Source organism: Diorhabda sublineata, chromosome 10 (genome assembly GCF_026230105.1).
Source record: "Diorhabda sublineata isolate icDioSubl1.1 chromosome 10, icDioSubl1.1, whole genome shotgun sequence".
Classification (NCBI taxonomy): domain Eukaryota; kingdom Metazoa; phylum Arthropoda; class Insecta; order Coleoptera; family Chrysomelidae; genus Diorhabda; species Diorhabda sublineata.
The window spans coordinates 4,026,462-4,032,461 of record NC_079483.1 but is presented as its reverse complement, the minus strand read 5'-3'; the positions used below and the strand labels follow the sequence as shown (position 1 = coordinate 4,032,461).

The 6,000-nt window shown below is 30.6% G+C and overlaps 1 protein-coding gene and 1 long non-coding RNA gene across 2 annotated transcripts in view; one reads left to right on the top strand and one right to left on the bottom strand.

Annotated features, from left to right (window-relative positions):
* Nucleotides 1-1,215: 1,215 nt before the first annotated feature.
* On the bottom strand, nt 1,216-4,437 carry LOC130449940 (uncharacterized). Its single transcript, XR_008910513.1, has 3 exons — nt 4,304-4,437; nt 1,475-1,846; nt 1,216-1,421 (listed from the first exon to the last, which is right to left on the bottom strand). It is a non-coding gene; the product is annotated as an uncharacterized LOC130449940 (long non-coding RNA).
* Nucleotides 4,384-6,000, top strand: part of LOC130449939 (probable multidrug resistance-associated protein lethal(2)03659) — a 63,413-nt gene continuing 61,796 nt past the window's right edge. The window contains exon 1 of the mRNA XM_056788046.1: nt 4,384-4,667. The gene's annotated coding sequence lies outside the window, so the exon portion shown is untranslated. The remainder of the gene's footprint in view (nt 4,668-6,000) is intronic.

The window sequence follows — 6,000 nt, the reverse complement described above, 5'->3', positions numbered from 1 at the left end:
CAGTACAGTGGTGAATTATCTGCTATATTACAATCATTTAAAAAGGTTATCTTCCTATTTCATACTTCTAACCACTCTTCAACAGTCGGTAATCTGACATAGAGGTATTTTTTTTGGGTTGTCTGATGCAAGTTTGGACGATGAATCAAACGTTCAGCAAGTGTTTCAGACCTTGGTAAAACCATTCTTCAGGCTTACATGCAACAAATTGTCGCACTGCAATTTCGACATCTCCTTTGGATTCAAAATATGTCCAAGGCAAGAATTTCGTCACCAAGTCTCCTTCGAACTTATACACTACAGTAAAATGGGGGGAAAGTTCTTGAAGCCGTTAGTGCTGGAAATTCTCTAGGATCAACAGCCAAGAAGTTCAGCTACAGTACGCTACAAGATCGGATAAAGAAAAATGTGTCAATTTTGGTGAAGATGTAAGAAATATTTTGGATAATTATGACGGCATTATGAAAAATAAAGATAATATAAATAAAACGTCGTTTTATTTTGTTTGAGTACATGTTAGAAGCAAACCTGTGCAAATTTTGAATGACCGGTAATCGCCATTATCCGCACCATAGGGTAATAGCGGTCAATGAAGGGTTTTACAAAATTATTGAAATAGGCTCTCTAAATAAATGATTACCTAAAATAAATTGAAAAATGGATTTATTCTTAAGTGACCGCTATTCAAAGACGGATCCAGGGGGGCCATGGGGGGCTGGTTCCAGGACTTAGGTGGATCACTAATTGAACATAATGATTTTATTTATATGTTTTGTCACTATACAGATTTTATGTAAGTACATACCTTCAATATTTGATTAATTCAATATAATATTATAATAACTTTGTATGATGGCAAACGTTTGGGAATAAACGCATCAAAAATTTGAATTTTACCGCGCCACACTTGCGCGCGCTTATCGACTACCTAACGTCTAGCTAGACCTAACCTCAATCGGAATCGGAAAGTTAAAAAATTAAAATTTCTTTCTACCTATAATGTGTTTATAAGTGTATCTTTATAAGTATTCTTAAAAATTGTTGCTGCAAATTCATTAATTACAAGAAATGATAAGTAATCAGTTTCTCATTATTCCAGTTTAACTTAAATGTTATGGTTGTTAATGCTCATAAAGTACCTCATAGGTATATTTGTAGGTTTCGGGAGAAGACGTGAAAGAAAAATTGATTTTGTTATTTAAATATATGTATTTTGTCTGTTTCTATTTTGTTTGTTGGAAACCCTTGTCGTACCACCTCTTCAATTTTGGCGGAGTTTTGCGTCATATCTCTCGACATACCTCTAGCTGTTATGACAAATCATTCACCACGGTTATGGAATTTAAATAGGCTGCTTCCTTCCGTGTGTGGTAGTGCTTCTCTGGATGTCTTCAAGAGAAGATCGCAATGTACGTGTATATCTACAAGTTATTATGTGTTAAGTTTTTCAAGTGTACATTAATAAAATACCTACCTTTTACTTGTATCTATTGTTATCAAAATTAAATTACAAGCTCTTGAATTGACCACGACTATGTGACCTCCTGCTGGCGCCAAAGATGGATCAGCCCTTGTCGCTATTTCCCCTATATACCTTGGCACTGATAGCTCAACCATCGGGAATCGGATTGCGAAGTACACTAAACCTTCATATTTCCACCAAATTTTAAATGGAGATGGCTTTAGAAAGCCCAATGGAGTCCCTATAATCGGCGATTGCTAGTACTAGGTTGGTTTTATACGGCTTCCTTAATAACCTCAATATGCCGTGCAGGTGGACGTCTTGAATGCGAACGATTTTCAAGTGTCAAATCTCCACTATTTCACATTTGAAATCTCATTTGGACTGAAAATATAATACAAAAATATGAGATTATTGAAAAACTTATGTTAGGTCAAGTCAAGTCATTCTAAATGACCTTGATTTTCATTCAGGTATTTATTTTGTGTCTAAAATAGGCGTTTTTTTTTGATATTATCTGTATCATATTGAAACAAGATTTTCTATTTATAAGCAATGTCTTTTACTCAGTTGATTTATTTAAAAACTAACACTTTGCACTATATTATAAAATAACTAACTCCACTGAACATTGACATTACTAGAATTCTAGAAAGTAAAGTAATTTTATTATAACCGGACAGCATCGGCTTCACGGCCAACGTCGTTGACGAGTTCGTAACAATATTAACTTCCTAGTTTTTGGTAATTTTACTTTGTCAACTACTTCCGAGAACAAATTTTTTTATTTCTTAGTCTTCGCATTATTTATTTTATTACTGTTATTTCATAATTCTATACTTATATTAATACTTTTTATGAATTACTCGAAAGTTTTCAGGTATTAAATCAACATTTTTCTAGCAAAAAAAGTTTCCATAGTGTGCTTCGTCTCATTTCAGGGTAATACTTATCATCTCGAACCGTGGCAAGAACTTTGTTATAGGAAATTATTTTCTTAAAAAAGAACGCATGCACTTTCCTTCGAAGTTTTTCCTCTGAATGATTTTCTATTTAAAACATTGATTTTCCCTGAGGTTTACGTCCTGTTTGAAACTAGTCGCATTTCTCTTTAATAACTCTGTAAATCGTAAGAGATTGGTCTCAGAAGTACCTGTCACAATAAAGAAAACACGAAAATTTTGGAAAAAAATATATTTATTTTTTAACGTAATATCCTTTCAGCTCCATAAATTTCTCACAGCGATGTTCAATAAGTTCGATACCCATTTTATAATAAAAATCGTCAAGCTCCTTAAAATAGCCATTAACTGCCGAAACTCTTCATTGTTGGAAAATCTTTGACTACCGAGCCATCTTTTAAGTCTGGGAACAGAAAATAATCCGGCGAATAGGGTGCATGAGGTAACAATTCAAACTTTAATCCATTAATTTTGGCCATACAGTAATTAATAACTCCGCTAAACATGCTCGATTTTATGTCAGAAATAACATTTCTAGAATTCCAGTAAGTAAAGAAATAAAAACAAAATAAATAAAAAGACCTTTTTATAAATTATTTTTAAAAAATATAACAAACAAATAAAATAAAAGCCATATCAAAGACGGCGCAAATTCCCTCAAATTTTAGAATTCCATTATAACCGGACAGAATCGGCTTCACGGCCTATGTCGTGAGTAAATTCGTAACAATAATAATTGCTAGTCTTTGGAAATTTTACTTTGCCTACTACGAGTACTTCCGAGAATATATTAACTTTTATATTTCCTAGTCTTTATATTACTTATTTTATTATACTGTTATACTATTATTTTATATTCAAATGAATTCTTGTTCAGCATTGAATATTTATGATTTACTCGGAATTTTTGAAAGGTATTAAATCAACATGTACTTATTTTGTTAATAACATCAATATGAATTACAAATTTCGAAACAAAATACCTGTAATTGATAACATACAAAATAAGCTCAACGATGTGCAATACATGTCCATTCACTAGGCTGAATTTCTTATTTATTTATGCTATTTATATCGGTGGGGTGAATTTAAAAGCAATGTCTTTTACTCACTTAAATTATTTAAACACTAAAACTTGGCACTATATTACAAACTAAACTAACTCCCCTGAATATTTACTTTTCTAGAATTCTAGAAAGTAAAGAAGCATATCGCGAATACATCAAATTTTATAATTCCATATAACCGGACAGGATAGGCTTCACAGCCGACGTCGATGACTTGTTCATAACAATATTAACTTTTATTCTTGGGAAATTTTACTTTGCCTACTACTACCACCGAGAACTTATTAAGTTTTTTATTTCCTAGTCTTTGCATTACTTATTTTATTATACTGTTATTGCAACATTTTATACTCATATTAATCTTTGTTTAAACAGCGTTTGCTATTTATGAATTATTCGGAAATTTTTAGAGGTATTAAATCAATATGTACTTATTTTGTTAATAACATCAATATGAATTACAAATTACGAAAGTAAATAAAGGAATAGTTTTTTATCTAATCAAATCAGAATTTAACTCATGAATATCTTTAATTGAATACATACAAAATAAATAGAACTATCTTCCTAGAAATTATTTAAAAAAAATATAATATAAATAACTTGTTTAGCAAAAGCATATCAAAGGCGCTAAGAAATCGGCAAATTTTATAATTCCATTAGAAGGATCGGCTTCACGACCGACGTCGATGACGTGTTCATAACAATATTTACTTGAAATTTTTCTAAGGTATTAAATCAACATGTACTTATTTTGTTAATAACATCAATATGAATTACAAATTACGAAATACCTGTAATGGATTACTTACAAAATAAAGTTAACGTTGTGCAATATAAAGTCCATACACTAGGCTGTTATTTGTAGTGACTTCCCACTATAAATCCCAGTTTATCAAACTTGATATCGAACGTGTACATTCATAATTAATCAGTTGTACATCAGTCGTTAAACAGTTAAGTTAAGCATTTACTTGTAACAATATTCACGTTTATACGATGAGTACGAAATAATAGTGTTTTTTTTTTATCTTAACCTTCACCTCGAGTGTTGCCGTTCATGAATACTGAAATAGACAAGAGTTAGCAAGGAATTTCCTACATTACAAATCGTTCGAAATATAAATTAATTTTCGACACGTGCCTACTTTCAGAGGGTGAATTTTTTTCAAACACGTAAGTTGATTATATTATATTATACAGTGTTCTTTTTGTTGTACCGTTTGAAAAAATTGATTCTCATCTAAATAAATGCAAAAATGATCTATATATATATATATAGATATATATATAGATATATATAGATCATTTTTGCATTTATTTAGATGAGAATCAATTTTTTCAAACGGTACAACATATATATATATATATATATATATATATATATATATATATATATATATATATATATATATATATATATATATATATTTCCGATCATTGCAATAAAATGGAACAACTATCATTATTTATTTGAATGTTTTCACATAGTTTCCTGTATTTCAATTAATGAGAGAAAATTCTATAAAAGAAATGTGTATATGTAATTTTGGTCTAAACTTCGAGAAAATGTTATATAGAAACTAAAGCCGGTACTACACGATGCGTCTAATGTTTGCACCAACATCCGCTTTTGTAAATGAAAACGTGGCAAAAAAATGATAAACAGCATAAAACAGATGGTTTTCACGGTTTGTAAAGCTACTCTTACATTTCGAGTTTCAGCTAACTCTTGTTGAAGTGGTCTTGTCGTTACATGATTTGTGAACCTTGCTGTCTTAAAAATCTATTGTTAGTAGGTGTAGTTGCCTTCTATAATATCTTCCGGTGTATCGATATCAACTACCTGGGACACAATTAACTGATTAATATACAGTATTTTTCACAATATAAACATAATAAAATTCGATAAGATCCAAAAGTCGTGGGAGGAAATTGTGGAGAGTCGCACTATTATATTATAATACTTGGTTGACTTTAATACAGTGTATATTTGATGTACTTACATTGATTTATCGTTGTTGGGTTTGAAATTTTAATATGATAGGGACTGTTTGTAGTTAGCCCAATCGGATTAGTCAATTAGATTCACGAAAATTCTAAGCAGCAAATTTCCTTCGGAATTCGTTGGGGGGGGGGGAGATTACTGGTAGTCTACAATCAAAAAGTTGAGGTACCAGACTTGTTGCTGCATCCGCCATCTTGATTTAAAGGGTTATTTTTTGTCTCCTGAATAACTCGTTTATTTTAAATTTTACACGAAAAATATTTATTACAAAAGTTGTTTAAAATTAAAGTTCCTACAATTTTTTTCTAGGTTCGATTTTTTTCGATTTATACTCGAAAAGAGGGGGTGAATTTTTGGTTATCGAATAACTGGTTTATTTTCAATTTTACGCGAAAAATTGAAATAAACAAATTTGTTTCAAATTAAATTTTCTACAACTTTGATTGTCATCAATTTTTCGTTTTATACCTGTTGGGGGAAAATTTTCGTTCATTGATTATG